The 26,270-nt window shown below is 42.8% G+C and overlaps 1 pseudogene; it reads left to right on the top strand.

Moving 5' to 3' along the window:
• Positions 1-26,270, top strand: part of LOC127620106 (focal adhesion kinase 1-like) — an 88,566-nt pseudogene that overhangs the window by 44,987 nt on the left and 17,309 nt on the right.

Raw genomic sequence — 26,270 nt, forward strand, 5'->3', positions numbered from 1 at the left:
TGGCAGAGCTGCTATGCAAGGTGCTAGCCTGCCATTGGGAGCAACTTGGGGTTCAGTGTCTTGCCCAAGGACACTTTGTCATGTGGAGTCGTGTGGGCCGGGAATCAAACCGCCAACCCTACGATTGGTGGCCGACCCGCTCTACATATAAAATTATTTAAAAACAGCACAAAAGGTTTCAAATAATGTCACCTTATGGTTAGGACCAGTAAGCAACCATCAGGAACACACGAGCAACCATCAGGAACACACGAGCGACCATCAGGAACACACGAGCGCTAGTAACATGGGCAAGCACCCAGAACACACTAGCGACCACCTAGAACCCATGAGCGACCATCTAGAACACACGAGCGCTAGCGACACCGGCAAGCACCCAGAACACGCAGGCGAGCACCCAGAACACGCGGGCGAGCACCAAGAACACTCTGGCGAGCACCCAGAACAGGCAGGCGAGCACCTAGAACACACGAGCGCTAGCGACACAGGCGAGCACCAAGAATACTCTGGCGAGCACCCAGAACACGCAGGCGAGCACCCAGAACACGCGAGCAACCACCTAGAACACACGAGCGCTAGCGACACAGGCGAGCACCCAGAACACGCAGGCGAGCACCCAGAACACACGAGCGACCATCTAGAACACACGAGCGCTAGCGACACCGGCAAGCACCCAGAACACGCGGGCGAGCACCCAGAACACGCGGGCGAGCACCAAGAACACTCTGGCGAGCACCCAGAACACGCAGGCGACCACCCAGAACACGCAGGCGACCACCCAGAACACGCGAGCGACCACCCAGAACACACGAGCGCTAGTGACACAGGCAAGCACCCAGAACGCTCTGGCGAGCACCCAGAACACGCAGGCGAGCACCCAGAACACACAAGCGACCACCTAGAACACACGAGTGCTAGTGACACAGGCAAGCACCCAGTACACGCAGGCGAGCACCCAGAACACGCAGGCGACCATCTAGAACACACGAGCCCTAGCGACACCGGCAAGCACCCAGAACACGCGGGCGAGCACCCAGAACACGTGGGCGAGCACCCAGAACACGCGGGCGAGCACCCAGAACACGCGGGCGAGCACCAAGAACACTCTGGCGAGCACCCAGAACACGCAGGCGAGCACCCAGAACACGCGAGCGACCACCTAGAACACACGAGCGCTAGCAACACAGGCGAGCACCCAGAACACGCAGGCGAAGCACCCAGAACACGACGCAGCCGAACCACCTAGAACACACACGAAAGCGCTAGTGACACAGGCGAAGCACCCAGAACACGCAGGCGAGCACCCAGAACACACGAGCGACCATCTAGAACACACGAGCGCTAGCGACACCGGCAAGCACCCAGAACACGCGGGCGAGCACCCAGAACACTCTGGCGAGCACCCAGAACACGCAGGCGAGCACCCAGAACACACGAGCGACCACCCAGAACACACGAGCGACCACCTAGAACACACGAGCGCTAGTGACACAGGCAAGCACCCAGAACGCTCTGGCGAGCACCCAGAACACGCAGGCGAGCACCCAGAACACACAAGCGACCACCTAGAACACACGAGCGCTAGTGACACAGGCAAGCACCCAGAACACGCAGGCAAGCACCCAGAACACGCAGGCGAGCACCCAGAACACGCAGGCGAGCACCCAGAACACACAAGCGACCATCTAGAACACACGAGCACTAGCGACACCGGCAAGCACCCAGAACACGCTGGCGAAGCACCCGGAACACGCGGGCGAGCACCAAGAACACTCGGCGAGCACCCAGAACACGCAGGCGAGCACCCAGAACACGCGAGCGACCACCTAGAACACACGAGCGCTAGCGACACAGGCGAGCACCAAGAATACTCTGGCGAGCACCCAGAACATGCAGGCGAGCACCCAGAACACGCGAGCGACCACCTAGAACACACGAGCGCTAGTGACACAGGCGAGCACCCAGAACACGCAGGCGAGCACCCAGAACACACGAGCGAGCATCTAGAACACACGAGCGCTAGCGACACCGGCAAGCACCCAGAACACGCGGGCGAGCACCCAGAACATGCGGGCGAGCACCAAGAACACTCTGGCGAGCACCCAGAACACGCAGGCGAGCACCCAGAACACGCGAGCGACCACCCAGAACACGCGAGCGACCACCCAGAACACACGAGCGCTAGTGACACAGGCAAGCACCCAGAACATGCAGGCGAGCACCCAGGTCACACAAGCGACCACCTAGAACACACGAGCGCTAGTGACACAGGCAAGCACCCAGAACATGCAGGCGAGCACCCAGGTCACACAAGCGACCACCTAGAACACACGAGCGCTAGTGACACAGGCAAGCACCCAGAACACGCAGGCGAGCACCCAGAACACGCAGGCGACCATCTAGAACACACGAGTGCTAGCGACACCGGCAAGCACCCAGAACACGCTGGCGACCAAACAGAACACGCTAGCGACCAAACAGAACACGCTAGCGACCAAACAGAACAGGCTGGCGACCAAACATTAACCACCCAGAACACACAAGCGACCACTTAAACACTAGAAAACACTCAGAACAAATGTATTTCAACATGATGGCATTGGAGTGAATTAACAAAAAAAAAGTCATTTTAAATCATCTTTATGTTGTATCGGGCAACTTCAGTGTGTGATTCAGTGTGTGAGATGTACAGTAACACTGATCTCTCTCTTTCTTTGTGTTTCAGGCCAAAACTCTTAGGAAACAGATCCAACAAACGTTTAAACAGTTCGCCAACCTGAACGACGAGCAAAGCATACTGAAGTTTTTTGAAATCCTGGCACCCGTGTACAGATTCGACAAAGAGTGCTTTCGATGTGCTCTGGGGGTACGTCAGTTCATTTCTGCAAAGGGCCCGGCTGTAACGACCGGCCTACTGGTGCCCTCTATTGGCCATTGGAGGAATTACATTTACTGATGTATAACATTGAACTAAACGATGAGCATTCTGGCATCATTTACTCTCACCGTCATGCTGTTCCAAACACATATCTCTGTCTGTCTTTGTCTCTTAGTCAAGTTGGGTGATATCAGTAGATCTTGCTATTGGTCCAGAGGAGGGAATCAGCTACCTGACAGACAAGGGTTTAACGGTGAGACATATTAAATATTTGAACACTCTAGATCAGTCGACAGCTTATTGAGCTGCCTACATAGGCAGCTGACTTCTAAGGCAGCATTGTAACCGCAATGGTACCAAATAGTGTTCACATGGAATGTGCACTGCAGACTTGACTCCTAAAAGAGTTAGATGCAAGTATGTCGCCAAGCTAACCGCTCAATATAACCTTGTCAGTCTTCTGTTGTGTACTGACGTCATAGAGATGTGATTCATCACCCGCGGATCCGTCCTCTCTTTCAGCCGACACACCTGGCTAACTTCACACAGGTGCAGAGTATCCAGTACTCATGTGTGGAGGAGAAAGACAGGAAGGGTGTCTTACAGCTGGACGTGGCAGGAGCCGCTGAGGTAAACAACAACATCTTATCCCATTCAGGTAGATAGGAGCTGTGCTTGTAATAATGGGAAACAGCTGGGCCTGTTACGGACATGGTTGCTAAGTGGCCTGACTTGCCTTAAAGGGACCTTGCTGTAGACCCAATGAGATGCTGATGCTTAACCTCAATGGGGTTTTGGCTCAATAGCACGTCAAATCCATTTGAAGATGCTGTTGGAAGTGTTTCGTTCGGGAGTTATGACTCGGCAGGATGATGATACAGCTCAGTACTGTTCTTACAGCGCTATCATTTTAGTCCGCCACTGTTATTATGGTTATTGGTTTCCCTGTCTGTCTCTCTTCATGTCTTCTCCTCTCTCGTTCTGTCCTTTCTGTCTCTTTCTTTAGAGCTATCCTTTGACCATAGATCTGTATTTCTCATCTTGTGATCTTAATAAATTAGACATATATTTAGAAGCCGTAGAGATTGATGTTTAAATGATTAGTTAATAGTATTGTGTCTTCAGCTGTGTGTGTGTGAGAAAGTTCTTTGGGAGTGTTTCTTAACAGTATGTGGGTGTGTCAGGCAACATTGTGGCAGCATGTCTTCAGCTGTTTGTGGGTGTGTCTGAAAGCACTTGGAGGTGTGTCTTAAGCAGTTTTTGTGTGAGAGTTATTTGGGGGGGTGTCTTAACAGTTTGTGGGTGTGTTTTAAAGCACTTGGAGGTGTGTCTTCAGAAGTTTGTGTGTGTCAAAGTACTTTGGGGGTGTGTCTTAACAGTATGTGGGTGTGTCTGACAACATTGGGGCATGTGTTCAGCAGTTTGTGGGTGTGTCTGAAAGCACTTGGAGGTGTGTCTTCAGAAGTTTGTGTGTGAGAAAGTTATTTGGGGGTGTGTCTTAACAGTATGTGGGTGTGTCTGACAAAATTGGGGGCATGTCTTCAGCAGTTTGAGGGTGTGTTTAAAGCGCTTGGAGGTGTGTCTTCAGCAGTTTGTGTGTGTGAGAATGTTATTTGGGGGTGTGTCTTAACAGTATATGGGTGTGTCAGGCAACATTGTGGTGGCATGTCTTCAGCAGTTTGTGGGTGTGTCTTAAAGCAGTTTGTGTGTGTGTCTGAAAGCATTTGGAGGTGTGTCTTAATAGAAGTTTGTGTGTCAAAGTACTTTGGGGGTGTGACTTAACAGTATGCGAGCATGTCTGACAACATTGGGGCATGTCTTCAGCAGTTTGTGGGTGTGTCTCAAAGCATTTGGAGGTGTGTCTTAACAGAAGTTTGTGTGTATTTGTGTGTAAAAGTACTTTGGGGGTGTGACTTAACAGTATGCGAGCATGTCTGACAACATTGGGGCATGTCTTCAGCAGTTTGTGGGTGTGTCTCAAAGCATTTGGAGGTGTGTCTTAACAGAAGTTTGTGTGTATTTGTGTGTAAAAGTTCTTTGGGGGTGTGTCTTAACAGTATGTGTGTGTGTCTGACAACATTGGGGGGTATGTCTTCAGCAGTTTGTGGGTGTGTCTGAAAGCATTTGGAGGTGTGTCTAAAGCATTTTGTGTGTGTGTCAAAGTTCTTTGGGGGTGTGTCTTAACAGTATGTGGGTGTGTCTGACAACATTGGGGGCATGTCTTAAGCAGTTTGTGTATGTGTCTCAAAGCATTTGAAGGTGTGTCTTAACAGAAGTTTGTGTGTATTTGTGTGTCATAGTTCTTTGGGGGTGTGTCTTAACAGTATGTGTGTGTGTCTGACAACATTGGGGGGTATGTCTTCAACATTGTGTAGGTGTGTCTGAAAGCATTTGTGGGTGTGTCGTCAGCTGTGTGTGTGTGTCAGAATATTTTGCTGGGGTGTCTTAACATTTTGTGAGTGTCTGAAAACATTTAATTATAATAATAATATGTTTATTGTATAAAGCGCCTTTATGTAACCCAAGGTTACTTTACATGAGAGCAAATACATGAAATTCACCAAATGGACAGATAATACACACACACACACAAAATGTCAGAGTACTTTGGGGATGTGTCTAAACCATTTGTGGGCGTGTCTGAAAAGAAGCGGCATGTCTTCAGCAGTGTGTGGGTGTGTCATAGTTCTTTGGGGTGTGTCTTAAGCATCTGAAAACATTTGTGGGCGTGTCTGAAGTTGGTCAGTGCAGCTGGTTGCTGTTGTAGCTTAGCATCAGGATATATCTGGTGTTGTTGATAGTGTTTCATTGTTAATCACTGTTGGTTTCTCCTTTTGATCAAAGCCTCTCACGATCAGCACATCTTCTTTCTCTACCGCTGAGAACATGGCTGACCTTATCGACGGCTACTGTCGACTACTCAACGCCATCGCCCAGTCCTTCATCATCAGACCTCAGAAAGGTAGGCCTTCCTCACATTGGTACATTATGGGATGCGTTTAGTATGACTGGGAAAGAGACTGGAAGTTCAGCTTGTAGTGGTTAATTATATATGATATATGTGTTTTATCCAACAGAGGGCGAGAGAGCACTTCCATCCATTCCAAAGTAAGTCTTACATACATATGTTATGGAAAGAAACATTATAACTACCGTTTTATTTGTAAATGAAATTGTTCCTCCACAGACTTGCCAACAATGAGAAACGCCTTGAGGGAATTCGAGCGGGAGTTCGTGCCATTTCTGTGTCAGGTAAGACCGCCGATCTAAGCATTATTGCACATTCGGCACGGATTATATTCAATCTGTCGTTCATGAATCATGATTTGCCACAAGGACTGTAAGATAAACATGTTTTGTTCCATTTCTCTTGCCATATTCTCTTGCTTCTCTCTTTCTCTCCATCTGTCGTTCTTCACTGAAGACTCAGTGGTTCAGACGCCCGCAAAAACTGCTAAAGCTCGCCGCTTTCTCCTTCCGTTCATCCTCTGTTCACACGAGTCTCCTCCTAAGGGTACTTGTTTCCTGTGTGTGTGTGTGTGTGTGTGTGTGTGTGTGTGTGTGTGTGTGTGTGTGTGTGTGCATTCTTACACTAGCTTAACCTCAATCATCTGAATGAAGAGAGAAGTGCAGCCGGTTTAAGTACTTAACAATTTAAATAAGATATATTTCTATATGTGTGTGTGTGTGTTGTATGTATTTATATATTTATTTATTTAGTCACACACACACACACACACACACACACACACACACACACACACACACACACATATATATATATTAAAATAAGTAATACTTAATTTAATGAATATATAATTACATATTTATTGATAATTTGTATATTATTATTATTATCAATTATATTTATTAGGGCTGTCAATCGATTACAAATTTTATTCGAATTAATTACATGGTGTCCCGATTACACCTGCATCAGACATTTATTTATTTATTAATTTTTTATTAATGATTACAAAATGTTTACATCTAGAGCCAAGAGGTATATTAAAATCCATCCATCCATCTTCAACCGCTTATCCGAAGTCGGGTCGCGGGGGCAGCAGCTCCAGCAGGGGGCCCCAAACTTCCCTATCCCGAGCCACATTAACCAGCTCTGACTGGGGGACCCCAAAGCATCCCAGGCCAGTGTGGAGATGTAATCTCTCCACCTAATCCTGGGTCTTCCCTGAGGCCTCCTCCCAGCTGGACGTGCCTGAAACACCTCCCTAGGGAGGCGGCCAGGGGGCATCCTTACCAGATGCCCAAACCACCTCAACTGACTCCTTCAACGCAAAGGAGCAGCGGCTCTACTCCGAGCTCCTCACGGATGACTGCGCTCCTCACCCTATCTCTAAGGGAGAAGCCCCACCCTTCTGAGGAAGCCCATTTCGGCCTCAGATTTAGAGGTGCTAATCCTCTATATTATATTAAAACCAACAACAACAAAAAGGAAAATAAATAAATAAACAGTTTAATAAAAATATCAAATTGTTTTCATATTTCAATACACTTTACAGCTTTCTTGTTACTCAAATTGGAAATTGTTCTAAGTATTAAAACTAATGTTTTATAACCACCAAACTTACATTTATGAATACATTAATCAAATAATATTCCTTATGAAGAGACGAATAAAACATTTCAAAACAAAGTTGAAAGGGGGAATAATATGATCTCTAACAATCTCGCAGGAATCAGAGCTAAAACGAGTCGAGTCGGGACAACTCCAAAATAAATGAAAACATGTTTCCTCCTGCAGACCACAAAATGTGCAGAATATATCCACATCATGATTAAATCTCTACAAGAACATAATTAGTGAGGTAGCACTTAAAAATAAGTTTGAAGGAAATTTATTTGATTTTATTCGTGATAAAATATTTATGGTTAAATACCATCTTAATCCTGTGTCAGTCATGCTTGTGTAGCGTCTCGGGTGCGTTGCATAAATGTAAATATAAATGTTTAGGTCACTGTGTTGTTAAATATAGTTTAATACTTTAAACACATCTTGAGATCTCTTAGTTCGCATTTGCGCTCCTTCAAGTGTTTTAAACACAAGAACGTAACACATGTTTGTGTTGTTGCTGCTGAAGTGTTTCTTCACTGTATAAACTGTGTGTTGCTCATAGAGCTGCAGTTTCACTTACTGCCCCCTGGAGTAAACAGGTGGTACTACAAGCACTTATCAGGAATCTTCCTTATTATGGTCCGGGAGGGCATTGCCATTAAATGCGTTAATTTGTTTAACAAATTAATTAATTTCACTGAATTAACGCATTAAATCGACAGCCCTAATATTTATATATAATTACTATCAATTATATATATATATATATACTGTATAAATACATTAGGGTTGTCAATCGATAAAAAAATGTAATCGAATTTATACCATGGTGTGCCGATTTAATTAATCGTATATATAAATATTTGCTGAGAAAGCCGCTCAAATAGCAATAATTCAATATAAATTGATTAAATCATTTTAAGTCGTTTTATTTATTTATTTATTTATTATATTTTCGGCCATATTTAGCACGCCCAATTCCCAATGTGCTCCAAGTCCTCGTGTTGGCACAGTGACTCGCCTCAAACCGGGTGGTGGAGGACGAATCTCAGTTGCCTCCGCGTCTGAGACCGTCAATCCGCGCATCTTATCACGTGACTTCTTGAGCGCGTTACCGTGGAGACCTAGCGCGTGTGGAGACTTCACGCTATTCTCTGCAGCATCCACACACAACTAACCACGCGCCCCACCGAGAGCAAGAACCACATTATAGCGATCACGAGGAGGTTACCCCATGTGACTCTACCCTCCCTAGCAACTAGGTCAATTTGGTTGCTTAGGAGACCTGGCTGGAGTCACTCAGCACACCCTGGATTTGAACACATGACTGTGTTTCGTTTACTGCCCCCTGGAGTAAACAGGTGGTACTTCAAGCTTCAATTACAATCCGGGGACATGATTAATTGCTTTAATTTTTTGTATGCATTAATTTGTATATCATTAATCGCACTGAATTAATGCATTAAATCCACAGCCCTATATATATATATATATATATATATATATATATATATATATATATATATATTATAATAAAAAATGTTGGTATGAAAATATATAATTTCTTGACCTCATTTTTGCCGATTATGCTAAAATATATAAACCTGTAAAAAGATTTGACATTTGCACACGCAGTGATTCAGTGGAGAACAATACAGACTGATCTGTGTCCACGTCCACATTGAATCTGATCCCACACATTCCTGCTGCACGTCTAACCCGATATAACCCACACTAATGACTCCCAGCCTCAGAAACACAGCATGAACAAAACACATTCACATCAGGAGCTGCCAGGAGGATAAAAACCATTTCAACCGTTTAACATTCATGTTGAATCTCCCCCTGTCTCTTCTCATTCTCTCTTTGCATGCTCTCATTGGACCTGCAGAAGATCTGAGTGGCGACGGTAATGTTTGACTAATAATAACTTTCATTTATTTCCTGTGATCTATAACTCACTTTCTGCTGTTTGCATGCTTGAGAGATGTTTGGAGGATTGTGTAGATGTGTGTAGATGTTTATGTTTCTACTTGAAGTGCGTGCTAAAGGCTGTGTTACGCTACACAACCTCGTAACGTTTTATGACAATCCTCTCCAACTCGTGTTGCATTATGGAGGATACTGGCCACATTATCCCACCAAGACCGCACCCAAATGCTCTTGGTTCGTTTCTTTTGCGACTCTGAACATTATAATTGCAATGTTCTCATTTGTTTACATCTCTCATGCATTTGTGATTGGAGGGGATTGGAATTTATATTCAGTCGTTTGGTGTGTGACGCCCAGTTTTTAACATCAGTAAACGTATGCTACATGTGTTTTTGTGTGGTGTAATCCAGCTGTCACTCTTTTATCTCTGTATTCTTTTAAAGGGAGGAGCAATTATTTAGAGAAGTCTGCACAACAGCAAGTGACTTCTCCCAAAAAAGACATTTTTTGTTTTGTTTTGATGACAAAGACAAAGGAGTCACTTCCTTGTCTTTCTTGAGCACAGCCACACACAACTGCTTTCTGATTGGCCAGTTAGATTGACAGCAGAGTTCTCTGATTGGCCGGTTAGATTGACAGCAGAGTTCTCTGATTGGCCTGTTAGACTGACAGCAGAGTCCTCTGATTGGCCGGTTAGATTGACAGCAGAGTTCTCTGATTGGCCTGTTAGATTGACAGCAGAGTTCTCTGATTGGCCAGTTAGATTGACAGCAGAGTTCTCTGATTGGCCGGTTAGATTGACAGCAGAGTTCTCTGATTGGCCTGTTAGATTGACAGCAGAGTTCTCTGATTGGCCGGTTAGATTGACAGCAGAGTTCTCTGATTGGCCGGTTAGATTGACAGCAGAGTTCTCTGATTGGCCGGTTAGATTGACAGCAGAGTTCTCTGATTGGCCGGTTAGATTGACAGCAGAGTTCTCTGATTGGCCGGTTAGATTGACAGCATAGTTCTCTGATTGGCCGGTTAGATTGACAGCAGAGTTCTCTGATTGGCCAGTTAGATTGACAGGAGAGTCCTCTGATTGGCCGGTTAGATTGACAGCAGAGTTCTCTGATTGGCCGGTTAGATTGACAGCAGAGTCCTCTGATTGGCCGGTTAGATTGACAGCAGAGTTCTCTGATTGGCCGGTTAGATTGATAGCAGAGTTCTCTGATTGGCCGGTTAGATTGACAGCAGAGTTCTCTGATTGGCCGGTTAGATTGACAGCATAGTTCTCTGATTGGCCGGTTAGATTGACAGCAGAGTTCTCTGATTGGCCGGTTAGATTGACAGGAGAGTCCTCTGATTGGCCAGTTAGATTGACAGCAGAGTTCTCTGATTGGCCGGTTAGATTGACAGCAGAGTTCTCTGATTGGCCAGTTAGATTGACAGGAGAGTCCTCTGATTGGCCGGTTAGATTGACAGCAGAGTTCTCTGATTGGCCTGTTAGATTGACAGCAGAGTTCTCTGATTGGCCGGTTAGATTGACAGCAGAGTTCTCTGATTGGCCGGTTAGATTGACAGCAGAGTTCTCTGATTGGCCGGTTAGATTGACAGCAGAGTCCTCTGATTGGCCGGTTAGATTGACAGCAGAGTTCTCTGATTGGCCGGTTAGATTGACAGCAGAGTTCTCTGATTGGCCGGTTAGATTGACAGCAGAGTTCTCTGATTGGCCGGTTAGATTGACAGCATAGTCCTCTGATTGGCCGGTTAGATTGACAGCAGAGTTCTCTGATTGGCCTGTTAGATTGACAGCAGAGTTCTCTGATTGGCCGGTTAGATTGACAGCAGAGTTCTCTGATTGGCCTGTTAGATTGACAGCAGAGTTCTCTGATTGGCCAGTTAGATTGACAGCAGAGTTCTCTGATTGGCCGGTTAGATTGACAGCAGAGTTCTCTGATTGGCCTGTTAGATTGACAGCAGAGTTCTCTGATTGGCCGGTTAGATTGACAGCAGAGTTCTCTGATTGGCCGGTTAGATTGACAGCAGAGTTCTCTGATTGGCCGGTTAGATTGACAGCAGAGTTCTCTGATTGGCCGGTTAGATTGACAGCATAGTCCTCTGATTGGCCGGTTAGATTGACAGCAGAGTTCTCTGATTGGCCTGTTAGATTGACAGCAGAGTTCTCTGATTGGCCAGTTAGATTGACAGCAGAGTTCTCTGATTGGCCAGTTAGATTGACAGCAGAGTTCTCTGATTGGCCAGTTAGATTGACAGGAGAGTTCTCTGATTGGCCGGTTAGATTGACAGGAGAGTCCTCTGATTGGCCAGTTAGATTGACAGGAGAGTTCTCTGATTGGCCAGTTAGATTGACAGCAGAGTTCTCTGATTGGCCGGTTAGATTGACAGCGCAGTGCTCTGATTGGCCAGTTAAACAGATGCACAGAGTTACGCAGAATGAGTTCAGAGAGTTTAAAAGAGAGAAGTGCACTTGCTTTTGTGTGTTTGTGTGTCTTCATAGAGGTCTTATTTTCGGCTCTAGTTTCTGTAGTGGAAGGTTACATGTGTTTAGTGTGTGTGTAGTGGCTGAGTGGGCGTTATTTGGCCTGTGTGTGTTTGTGTGTGTGTGTAAAACTGACCACTGACTGCCTTCTTCCCTGCAGAAACAGACGACTACGCAGAAATCATAGATGAAGAAGACACCTACACCATGCCCTCTAGTAAGTACCCTTGACTCGTGCCGTATATGAAGTGTGCGTGACTGCTGTCTGCACGGGATCCAGATGTTGCCGTCCAGATTTAAATGCTTTCCGAGCCAAATCCTGACCTATTTTTTTCCCCTGTCTGGCTGGTTGAGTTTGTTGATGTGGCGGCAAATAAAATGTAAAGTATCCAGCTCTGAGATTCCAGAATATTCCTTTTGGAAACACGTTCTCATACTGCAGTTTCTATCAAACTGGACATTAAAGTACATGCTGAAAGTAAATACTTTTATTATAGGGGTAGATTTGGGTTAGTCTGTTGTATGTTTAATTAGCTAGAAATATAACAGTCTATGTATCTCCTCTTTTTGCCAGATAAACATGTGTGTGAGTCACTGTCTCGCACTAAGTCTCACGAGTGTGTGATTTATATATAGTCATGCACTCATTCTGAACACAGACTGTAAATATGTGTTATGGTTGTGTCTTTAAAGGTATAGATATTCATTTACTCACCCTCATGTCGTTCCAAATGTGTATGAATTTCTTTCTTCCGTGGAACACAACAGGAGAGGTTTTGAAGAATGTTCACATTGCTTTTTTCAACAATGCAAACGATTGGTGACCACAACTGTTTAGCTCCAAAAAGGACATAAAACACCATAAATGCATCCAAAAAGTAGTCAAGAAAACTATATTCCAAGTGTTTAGAAGTCATGCGAAAGCTTTGTGTCTGAAATTGACAGTATTTTCATTCATTATTTACTGAAAATCTTTAAGCTTGTCGCAGGCCAGTGACAAAAATAGTCTATATATATATATATATATATATATAAGAATTGCACTGTGCATAGCATTGCAATAGTGTAAATACATCAAACTCATCAAATAAACATGTGAGACAAAAATATAGCGAGTAATAGCTAAGTATATGTTTTTGACAATTATTTTGGTGTCGCTTAAATGCCGCGTTTTTGCTTGTAACTTCACGGAACATTTACGGAATATAAAGTGTCACATACCATTACTTAGACGAGGTAATTATCTTTCAAACGAGTCCACACACAAGATAATCAGATGTATAGATCATTAGATAATCCACATGAAGCACAATGTTACATATGACCACCAGGAGATGGCGCCAAATACATGACACAGACTCAATGATGACTCAAATGACACAGAATGAAACTCATTCTGTGAAATCTCATGACTAAAATCATGTCTGCATGCTATGCAAACCTTTAGTCATTGTTGTGTTTGCATGTGTAATTAGTTCTTATGTACAATTATTATCTTTTATTTGTTTGGAGAGGCTTTTGGACACTAGGATAAATTATATTTGTTATGTTGTAACTTTTGATTGCTTTGTCGTATCAACACAAAATCGTTCTCGGATACAGTTGACATGATTGGGAACAAAACAAAAGCAGATTTTCGGAGCCACCTTATTTACATCTAGAGTATATATAATGTAAAATAAGAAAAAAATTGTTTTATTATTTTGCGATTTTTCTTAGGCTCAGAGTCTCCGAATGTATTAACGCTAGAGGCGCTACAACAACTGTACGTTTATTCACTTTCATACAAATCACGACTACAACACCTGATTATGACGTTATGCAAACGTATTTTCTGCACAGTACAGTGCGTACAGTCAAATGCAAGCTTGTCAAAGTATAACTGTGCATGTATACACAGGCGGTTGGCGCATGTGCGCTACGACGGCTATGAGACACCGGTTTAGACCCATAATGGTGTCTTTACATTCCTTCAGATCTCCTGACCTCCTCACACGCGCGCTCTTGACTTGTTGTTGTTTTTACCTTCATCTTCTGATGTTTAGTGGTGATTACATCTTCTTTTAGTGCTTCTTTGTGATAGCAATGGCTCATTATGTGAGTATCGCCACCTTGTGGACCCACTAATTAGTGCAAGTAGGTTCAAAGACGCGTGGTTAGAAAAATCGTATCACAGAAACCACATACGAATGTGGTCAAAAACACGTTCGTATGTCCAGATCGCATTTGAGATGTAAATGCTAATCCATCCTGTATGTGTCCTAGTAGCAGTGAAGCACCGCCCCCTCACCTGTCAATCAACCTCTGTGCTAAAACAGTTTAAACAGCGTGCCGTTTCTTTATTGATTTCTTGGTTAGCTTTAAGTTCAATTGTATGTTAAGGAGGTATGTTTTACTAATTAAAATCATTTTATTTAATAATAAATTAATCTATTACAGCCGGCTATCACACCTAGAGTCGTGAGTTCGAATCCCAGGGTGTGCTGAGTGACTCTAGCCAGGTCTCCTAAGCAACCATATTGGCCCGGTTGCTAGGGAGGGTAGAGTCACATGGGGTAACCTCCTCGTGGTCGCTATAATGTGGTTCTTGCTCTCGGTAGGGCGCGTGCTGAGTTGTGCGTGGATGCCGCGGAGAATAGCATGAAGCCTCCTCACGCGCAAGGTGTCCGCAGTAACGCGTTTAACAAGTCACGTGATAAGATGCGCGGGTTGGCGGTCTCAGACGTGGAGGCAACTGAGATTCGTCCTCCGCCACCCGGATTGAGGCTAGTCACTACGCCAACACGAGGACTTATAGCGCATTGGGAATTGGGCGTTACAAATTTAACTCGCTTTTGGCGCCCCCCGCTGGACATTTCACTGGGAAACGTGTAATACAGAACTTAATTTTGTTGACACGGTCACATATTGTGCATGAGATCAGTCTGATGTCGAGATTGTAAGTGACTAACAATAAAGCTGTCGTATGGCTTCAGATGACTTGGAATACAGTGCATAATTCATATAGACCACTTACATGATACTTTTATGGTGCTTTTGTCATTTGTAGGTGAAGTGTTATTTTTTTAAGTGCCGAATACATGCAAAAGTTTGACACATAACAGTCCATTCATGTGTCTTTCACAAGTCCAGCTGTTCACATCTCACCCTTCTGTTTCTGTCTATCATTCTGTGCTTTTATTCTCAACTAAACTGCAAATCTCTCACTTTTCTCTTTAACAACCAGCCCAATGCTATGGATTACAAGCAGGTAACGGCATCCCTGTTTTTCTATTGCCTTTCACTGTGTCTCTTTTCTAATTCTCTCTCTCGCTCTCTCTCTCACTTTCGCTCTCTCTCTCGCTCTCTCTCTCACACTCTCTCTATCTCGCTCTCTCTCTATCTCTCTCCCTCTCTCTCGCTCTCTCTCTCTCGCTCTCTCTCTCTCGCTCTCTCTCTTGCTCTCGATCTCGCTCTCTCTCTATCTCTCTCTCGCGCTCTCTCTCTCTCGCTCGCGCTCTCTCGTGCTCGCTCGCTCGCTCTCTCTCGCTCTCTATCTCTCTCTTGATCTCTCTCTCGCTCTCTCTCTATCTCTCTCGCACTCTCTCGATCTCTCTCTATCTCTCTCACGCTCTCTCGCTCTCTCTCGATCTCTCTCTCGCTCTCTCTCTATCTCTCTCGCGCTCTCGCTCTATCTCGCTCTCTCTCTCTCACGCTCTCGCTCTTGCTCGCTCTCTCTCTCTCTGTTTGATTTGTGTTGTTTGCTTGTGCTTTGTTTTAGTAAACAGGTTCCTCAACACATCATTGGCTAATGCAGGTTTTCATAGCACGCCATTTAAAGTATATAAACCAGATGAATCGCTTCATTTTCATTGTGATGATATTCTCACAATTAACAATTCTGACCCACAATTCTCGTGACCATGTAGAAAAAAATGCAAATTGTAATTTCGGAAATACGTTATAATTGCATAATTGTAATAATAATTAAATAATAATTTTAATGTATGCGTAATGGTATTAAAAAAATAATAATAATAAATTAAACAATAAAAATCAATGCATTACAGAAATGAGAATTATTCATTATATATAAAATAATAATAATAATAATAGATATTTTTTTTAATTGCATAATAAAAAATGTGCATTTTAATCGAAATGTGATGAAATCGCAGCCAGTTTAACACAGACCTGTTTAATATACAGTTATTTGGAGTGCGATTTTTGACCAATGAGATTTCACTGTGGGCGGAGCTACCCAGTGTGATGTTACAATAATAGCCGATAGCCTGCAAAAGTCATCGATACGTATAGTTGAGAAGCCAAACAATAGAAGTTTTATTTGCTCATTTGTAAGGATTTCTTTTCTAATATTAATGGTGCATTTTATCTTTTAATCCTGTATTTGTGTTTTCATTGTATCTTGATTGCTACACAACATTTAAAACAGACTGTATTGTAGACTTGTGTTACGTGCCTTTAGACGGTTTGATAAACCGCTGTCCTCTGCATTCAGCACATGTCGTCGTTAAGCTGCTCATGTTTGCGCATGTCATTCTTCTGCGGTTTAAAGAGCTTTTGTAAATGTAAATACACTCAGACCAAGAACTTGAGGATAAAGACGTTTCTAGGCCGGTGCTTGTGGTTTGTAGGTTGATTTGATGTTGAGCGTTTGTTGTGTTGTTTATCTGTAGCTCAGGACTATGAAATCCAGCGGGATCGAATCGAGCTAGGACGATGTATCGGTGAGGGTCAGTTTGGAGACGTCCACCAAGGAGTTTACATCAGTTCGGTAAAGCACATATTTATGGTCCACACATGAATAGGGTACAGACTTGTGTGTCATTACTAGGTCAAAATATTGGAGTGAGAATGATTAGATATGTAAATCTGATCTGCAACGTTCTGGCATATTTTTGTGCATTTATTTATTTATTGAATTTTTATGTTTCTTGAATGTTTTATTACATGCAAAAAAAATACAGACATTTTGCTAACAGGGTTGCCAAAATTGCAAACCTCATATAACAGAAATATAAAACTAGATAGACAGACAGACAGACAGACAGACAGACAGAATGATAGATAAATAGACAGACAGACAGACAGACAGACATTAGATACATATAGACAGACAGACAGAATCATAGATAGATAGATAGACAGACAGACATTAGATAGATAGACAGACAGACAGACAGACAGAATGATAGACAGACAGACAGACAGAATGATAGATAAATAGACAGACAGACAGACAGACAGACATTAGATACATATAGACAGACAGACAGAATCATAGATAGATAGATAGACAGACAGACATTAGATAGATAGACAGACAGACAGACATACAGACAGACATTAGATAGATAGACAGACAGACAGACAGACAGACAGAATGATAGATAGACAGACAGACAGAATGATAGATAGACAGACAGATAGATAGACAGACAGAATTATAGATAGATAGATAGACAGACAGACATTAGATAGATAGATAGACAGACAGACAGAATGATAGACAGACAGACAGAATGATAGATAGACAGATAGATAGATAGATAGACAGACAGAATTATAGATAGATAGACAGACAGACAGACAGAATGATAGACAGAAAGATAGACAGACAGACAGAATGATAGATAGACAGACAGACTGATAGATAGACAGACAGACAGATTGATAGATAGACAGACAGACAGACAGACAGATAGATAGATAGACAGACAGATAGATAGATAGACAGACAGAATTATAGATTGACAGACAGACAGAATCATAGATAGACAGACAGATAGATAGATAGATAGATAGACAGACAGAATTATAGATAGATAGACAGACAGACAGACAGAATGATAGACAGAAAGATAGACAGACAGACAGAATGATAGATAGACAGACAGACTGATAGATAGACAGACAGACAGATAGATAGATAGATAGACAGACAGACAGACAGACAGATAGATAGATAGACAGACAGATAGATAGATAGACAGATAGATAGATAGACAGACAGAATTATAGATTGACAGACAGACAGAATTATAGATTGACAGACAGACAGAATCATAGATAGACAGACAGACAGAATAATAGATAGACAGACAGATAGATAGATAGACAGACAGACAGAATAATAGATAGACAGAATTATAGATAGATAGACAGACAGATAGACAGAAAGATAGACAGACAGACAGAATTATAGATAGACAGACAGACAGATAGAATGATAGACAGACAGATAGAATGATAGACAGACAGACAGATAGAATGAGAGACAGACAGATAGAATGATAGACAGACAGATAGAATGATAGAATGATAGACAGACAGACAGACAGAATGATAGATAGACAGACAGACAGAATGATAGATAGACAGACAGACAGAATTATAGATAGATAGATAGATAGACAGACAGATAGACAGAAAGATAGATAGACAGACAGACAGAATGATAGATAGACAGATAGATAGACAGAAAGATAGATAGATAGACAGACAGACAGACAGAATGATAGACAGATATTTTTGTGCATTTATTTATTTATTGAATTTTTATGTTTCTTGAATGTTTATTACATGCACAAATGAAAACCTCATATAACATAAATATAAAACTAACAAGCATAAAAATCTCATTATGTAATATTTTGTTTGACATTTTCAGAATTTGAAGCATTTTCCTCTTTTCTCTGACACTGCTCGTACTGCCCTAAATACAGTTTTATTTCCTAATCCAAGTCTTTGCCTTTCCCAAACGTGTCCTGCAGGAGAATCCATCGATGTCTGTGGCCATCAAGACGTGTAAAAACTGCACGTCTGACAGCGTACGAGAGAAATTCTTACAGGAAGCTCGTGAGTATCGAGACGAAGTCGCAGCATTTACGCGTCATTTCATGTCTAACGTGTCAAATATGAAACGCACATGATGGCATTAAACAATGTATGTGTGATAGTTTGTGATTTTATTTGGCAGTGACAATGCGGCAGTTTGACCATCCACACATCGTGAAGCTGATCGGAATAATCACAGAAAATCCCGTCTGGATCATCATGGAGTTGTGCACGCTCGGAGAGGTGAGAGACACCCTCTGCTGACCAACACTGAAACTTTTAGGTTTTGATTGGCCAAAACGTTTGAGTCTTTGAATTGGAGGTTGACTGATGGATTTTGCTGATACACAAATTATTCGGCCGATAGTTTTTTTTCCTTACGATGAACATAGAGGCAACAAGACTCCAAACTGTGTTAAATCCCAGATGCTGTTTATTTTTCAACCAGAATCCCAGTATCCAGAAAAAAATGAAGATTATAATGCAGGAATTTTAAGTATAAACATGCCCGAATCACACCGGGGACTCTTATTTTGAAACATCTTCTTTAAAATGCTCTATATTTAAGTATTTACCAAATGAAGCCTTTTATAGCCGAAATAATCACCAGATGAAGGTTTTTACTTGCATATAGAGAGAGACAGACAGACAGACAGAATGATATATAGACAGACAGACAGACAGAATGATAGATAAATAGACAGACAGACAGACAGATAGATAGACAGAATGATAGATAGATAGATAGACAGACAGACAGATAGACATAATGATAGATAGACAGACAGATAGATAGACAGACAGACAGAATGATAGATAGATAGAGAGAGACAGACAGACAGACAGAATGATATATAGACAGACAGACAGACAGAATGATAGATAAATAGACAGACAGACAGACAGAATGATAGATAAATAGACAGACAGACAGACAGATAGATAGACAGAATGATAGATAGATAGATAGACAGACAGATAGATAGACAGACAGACAGATAGACAGAATGATAGATAGACAGACAGATAGATAGACAGACAGACAGAATGATAGATAGATAGATAGACAGACAGACAGACAGAATGATAGATAGATAGACAGACAGACAGATAGACAGAAAGATAGATAGATAGACAGACAGATAGCTAGACAGACAGACAGACAGATAGATAGACAGACAGAATGATAGATAGATAGACAGACAGACAGATAGACAGAATGATAGATAGATAGACAGACAGATAGATAGACAGACAGACAGAATGATAGATAGACATACAGACAGATAGACAGAATGATAGATAGACAGACAGAATGATAGATAGACAGACAGAATGATAGATAGACAGACAGACAGACAGAATGATAGATAGACAGACATACAGACAGACAGAATGATAGATAGATAGATAGACAGACAGAATGATAGATAGACAGACAGACAGAATGATAGATAGACAGATAGAATGACAGATAGATAGACAGAATGATAGAGACAGACAGACAGACAGAATTATAGATAGACAGACAGACAGATAGACAGACAGAATGATATATAGATAGACAGAATGAAAGTTAGATAGATAGTCAGACAGATAGATAGACAGACAGACAGAATGATAGATAGATAGACAGACAGACAGAATGATAGATAGACAGATAGAATGACAGATAGATAGACAGAATGATAGAGACAGACAGACAGACAGAATTATAGATAGACAGACAGACAGATAGACAGACAGAATGATATATAGATAGACAGACAGAATGATAGATAGACAGACAGACAGACAGACAGAATGATAGATAGACAGACAGACAGATAGACAGAATGATATATAGATAGACAGACAGACAGACAGAATTATAGATAGATAGACAGACAGACAGATAGACAGAATGATAGATAGATAGACAGACAGACAGACAGAATGATAGATAGACAGACAGACAGACAGAATGATATATAGACAGACAGACAGATAGACAGAATGATAGATAGACAGACAGAATGATATATAGACAGACAGAATGATAGACAGAATGACAGACAGACAGACAGACATATATCACCAGAAGAGGTTTGAGGAATAAGGCTTAATTCAAAATTTTTTCTTGTCCTTGCTTCAATTTATAACACTTGATTATTTAATCAATATATCCATTGAAGTGAGGATAAAATATGGATGAACATTGTCAATGTAGAGCCAGCAAATCCTTCCGTGATTGTTTTATTTCACCTCTAGAGGCCGCTGTTACACTGTATAACTAAACCATTTTACCTGCAAAATCCTCCGGCACCGGCTACAAACAACACAGAGAATTTTAATCAAAAGCTGTCTGCAAAGATTTGTACCGATAACGCAACTATCGGCGCCGATTAATCGGTACAACCGATATATGTGTGTGCCTCTACTTTGAATGAACAGTTTGTCCTGGACGTCTTTGTGTTACAGCAAACACAATAACTTTGATCTATTTGTTTGTTTATTTTCAGCTGAGGTCATTCTTGCAAGTCAGAAAGTACAACCTCGATCTGTCCACCCTGATTCTGTTCGCCTCCCAGCTGAGCGCGGCGCTGGCGTACCTGGAGAGCAAACGCTTTGTGCACAGGTGAGGCTGGAGCATCAACAGTTATTAGCCATTTATTTGTGATTCTGTCCTGATGTAAGAGTCCATATGTGTGTTTGTGTTCAGGGATATCGCTGCCAGAAATGTGTTAGTGTTCTCCACTGACTGTGTGAAACTTGGTGACTTTGGTCTCTCCAGATACATGGAGGACAGTTCATATTATAAAGGTAACAAAGATTGCCCTCCCTAAACCAGAAAGACCCTTTTCCAATGGTTTTATAACAAATATACGACAAAACGACAGTGTGTATGTACAGTAAACGGCACAAGTTGCAGCTGTTTTATATATTTTGTATTTTACAGCTTCTAAAGGGAAACTGCCGATCAAATGGATGGCTCCAGAATCGATAAACTTCCGTCGCTTTACCTCTGCCAGTGATGTCTGGATGTTCGGTGAGTTTTTAATGAGCAAATTAAAGGTGAAAATTAAGTCTTTTTAAGATGTTTCCCATAGTTATGCTGTGATAACCATCACATTTTCAGAAAAGTCTCATTTTTTGACATTAAAGTGCACCTAAACGTGGCTAATGTTGTTTTAAACGTCTCATACAATAGATTTACATGCATCTAAGATCAAAAAACTCTTTAATTTGCTCATAATTTAACCTTTTTTCCCCAGTGTCAAACACGACCCGTTCAACGATCCGTTCTATTCATTATATCCGTTCATTATAAACTCCGCCTTTCAGAGAGTATACTCTGCTCTGATTGGTCAGATGTCCCAGTCTGTTGTGATTGGTCAGATGTCCCAGTCTGTTGTGATTGGTCAGATGTCCCAGTCTGCTGTGATTGGTCAGATGTCCCAGTCTGTTGTGATTTGGTCAGATGTCCCAGTCTGCTGTGATTGGTCAGATGTCCCAGTCTGCTCTGATTGGTCAGATGTCCCAGTCTGTTGTGATTGGTCTGATGTCCCAGTCTGTTGTGATTGGTCTGATGTCCCAGTCTGCTGTGATTTGGTCAGATGTCCCAGTCTGTTGTGATTGGTCTGATGTCCCAGTCTGTTGTGATTGGTCAGATGTCCCAGTCTGTTGTGATTGGTCTGATGTCCCAGTCTGTTGTGATTGGTCAGATGTCCCAGTCTGCTCTGATTGGTCAGATGTCCCAGTCTGTTGTGATTGGTCAGATGTCCCAGTCTGTTGTGATTTGGTCAGGTGTCCCAGTCTGCTCTGATTGGTCAGATGTCCCAGTCTGTTGTGATTGGTCAGATGTCCCAGTCTGCTCTGATTGGTCAGATGTCCCAGTCTGTTGTGATTGGTCAGATGTCCCAGTCTGTTGTGATTGGTCAGATGTCCCAGTCTGCTCTGATTGGTCAGATGTCCCAGTCTGTTGTGATTGGTCAGATGTCCCAGTCTGCTCTGATTGGTCTGATGTCCCAGTCTGCTCTGATTGGTCTGATGTCCCAGTCTGTTGTGATTGGTCAGATGTCCCAGTCTGCTCTGATTGGTCTGATGTCCCAGTCTGTTGTGATTGGTCAGATGTCCCAGTCTGTTGTGATTGGTCAGATGTCCCAGTCTGCTGTGATTGGTCAGATGTCCCAGTCTGCTCTGATTGGTCAGATGTCCCAGTCTGCTCTGATTGGTCAGATGTCCCAGTCTGCTCTGATTGGTCTGATGTCCCAGTCTGTTGTGATTGGTCAGATGTCCCAGTCTGTTGTGATTGGTCAGATGTCCCAGTCTGCTCTGATTGGTCTAATGTCCCAGTCTGCTCTGATTGGTCAGATGTCCCAGTCTGTTGTGATTGGTCAGATGTCCCAGTCTGTTGTGATTTGGTCAGGTGTCCCAGTCTGCTCTGATTGGTCAGATGTCCCAGTCTGTTGTGATTGGTCAGATGTCCCAGTCTGTTGTGATTGGTCTGATGTCCCAGTCTGTTGTGATTGGTCAGATGTCCCAGTCTGCTCTGATTGGTCTAATGTCCCAGTCTGCTCTGATTGGTCAGATGTCCCAGTCTGTTGTGATTGGTCAGATGTCCCAGTCTGTTGTGATTGGTCAGATGTCCCAGTCTGTTGTGATTTGGTCAGGTGTCCCAGTCTGCTCTGATTGGTCAGATGTCCCAGTCTGTTGTGATTGGTCAGATGTCCCAGTCTGTTGTGATTGGTCAGATGTCCCAGTCTGCTCTGATTGGTCAGATGTCCCAGTCTGTTGTGATTTGGTCAGATGTCCCAGTCTGCTCTGATTGGTCAGATGTCCCAGTCTGTTGTGATTGGTCAGATGTCCCAGTCTGTTGTGATTGGTCAGATGTCCCAGTCTGCTCTGATTGGTCAGATGTCCCAGTCTGTTGTGATTGGTCAGATGTCCCAGTCTGCTCTGATTGGTCTGATGTCCCAGTCTGCTCTGATTGGTCTGATGTCCCAGTCTGTTGTGATTGGTCAGATGTCCCAGTCTGCTCTGATTGGTCTGATGTCCCAGTCTGTTGTGATTGGTCTGATGTCCCAGTCTGTTGTGATTGGTCTGATGTCCCAGTCTGTTGTGATTGGTCAGATGTCCCAGTCTGTTGTGATTTGGTCAGATGTCCCAGTCTGCTGTGATTGGTCAGATGTCCCAGTCTGCTCTGATTGGTCAGATGTCCCAGTCTGTTGTGATTGGTCAGATGTCCCAGTCTGCTCTGATTGGTCTGATGTCCCAGTCTGCTGTGATTGGTCAGATGTCCCAGTCTGCTGTGTTTGGTCAGATGTCCCAGTCTGTTGTGATTGGTCAGATGTCCCAGTCTGCTCTGATTGGACAGATGTCCCAGTCTGTTGTGATTGGTCAGATGTCCCAGTCTGCTCTGATTGGTCTGATGTCCCGGTCTGTTGTGATTGGTCTGATGTCCCAGTCTGTTGTGATTGGTCAGATGTCCCAGTCTGTTGTGATTTGGTCAGATGTCCCAGTCTGCTGTGATTGGTCAGATGTCCCAGTCTGCTCTGATTGGTCAGATGTCCCAGTCTGTTGTGATTGGTCAGATGTCCCAGTCTGCTGTGATTGGTCTGATGTCCCAGTCTGCTGTGATTGGTCAGATGTCCCAGTCTGCTGTGATTGGTCAGATGTCCCAGTCTGTTGTGATTGGTCAGATGTCCCAGTCTGCTCTGATTGGACAGATGTCCCAGTCTGTTGTGATTGGTCTACCGCTTAGTGTATTTTGGGAGTCAATAACAGATATGAAAATACACCAAAATATTAGTTCACACTTTATATATATATATATATCTTGTAAAATGTAAATGTCAGAATTGTCAAAGATCTGTGATGTTTTGGTGGTGTGCATGCATGTATCATCATTTTGATTGAGAGATATTCCTCAAAAGTCTGTTTGAGGTTTATATTTGATACATGGATTTCAAAGAACGTTTCCAATAAAATAATATACAAAATTTGAATCAAGCACAAGTTGCTTATTTTCAGCAAATGTTCATTTTAAAATATCAGTAACAATATAATCATTACTGTCACTTTTACTTGATTAAAATCAGCAAAGATTTCACATAAAACAACAAGTGCATGCAATAAGAGACTCTTTATTGAGGAGAGATGCGCCAATTCTGTTTAAACGAATAGGATATTTTTCCATCAAGAAATGGCCAGAAACATCCACCAGGTGGCAGCAGTCATCTAGTACATTACAGACAACAGGATTGTCATCAAAATGTTGATTATGTTAATGATGCACAGGCTTTAGAAAATAGTGAATCAGATTTGATGCAGGTGCCGTTATTGGGTTAATGTGTTATAATAACTAGGTTAATATTTAGTTTTGCTATTGAATATTTAAAATACATATTTGTATTTAATTTTCCACCTATGGCTTATTAATGTAATAATTATTTGTTTCATTTTATTGTTTGATTAAGTAAACCGTTATTTGCCAAATAAATTTTTCTAGAGGTCGACGATATATCTGTTTTACCGATTCATCGGTGCCGATAGTTGCTTTTTGGGACGGTTATCGTACTTCTAATAAATAACCTCTTCTGGTGAAATTATAGGCTATAAAAAGCTTTATGAAATACTTAAATATAGAGCATTGTAACAGAGCCATGTCTCCGTCTTTCCAAAATAAAAGTCCCACGTTATGCACCAAATCTTGTTGCACAATAAACTGCTTTTGGGATTTTGGGCTCTTGTTGCCTCAATGTCTGTGCCTGTTATAGTAAGGAAAGACTAAGAAGTCTTTGATCATTCTGTAAATCTGCTTGTGGCAGGGCGGAGGGCGGGGCCGGGTCATGATGCTGTACACCCGGCCCCTAATTAGGCAAATCAAGCCTCAGAGAGGGATAAACGCAGACCGAGGACGGCGGTGCGAGTCTGCCTTTATCCCTCTCTGAGGCTTGATTAGCCTAATTAGGGAACGGGCGTGTGGTATCACGACGCCTCCGCCCTGCCACACTGCCAACACCTTAGTTATCGTACCGGCAAAATCCACTATATCGGTCGACCTCTAAAGTCTTCCAGTATCACCCTGCACATTTGTTTTTAATCATTGGGGTTGATTGTCATTTTTGATCGGTGTCTGTCGCCCCAGGTGTGTGTATGTGGGAAATCCTCATGTTCGGCATCAAGCCCTTCCAGGGCGTGAAGAATAATGATGTCATCGGGCGGATAGAAAACGGCGAGAGGTTAGCGATGCCCCCCAACTGCCCCCCGACCCTCTACAGTCTCATGACCAAGTGCTGGGCGTACGACCCCAGCAAACGCCCGCGATTCACCGAACTCAAGACGCAACTAAGGTGTGTGTGAACTGATGCCCTGCCGAACCGCGTGTATCAATCACATTCATGTGATTCTGCAGATATTCTGCGCTTGTCTGTGGTTTTATTGTGCTCAAGTTCTAACACTAGAGGTCACTGTTGAGCTTTCAAGGAATCAAGGAATAAACAGACGTATTTGTTGTATGTATAAACATGAGCAGTGTGTCAGATTTCTCTATGCATTAAATAGTTTGACTGCCATTTGCCAAGCGT

Source organism: Xyrauchen texanus, chromosome 26 (genome assembly GCF_025860055.1).
Source record: "Xyrauchen texanus isolate HMW12.3.18 chromosome 26, RBS_HiC_50CHRs, whole genome shotgun sequence".
NCBI lineage: Eukaryota > Metazoa > Chordata > Actinopteri > Cypriniformes > Catostomidae > Xyrauchen > Xyrauchen texanus.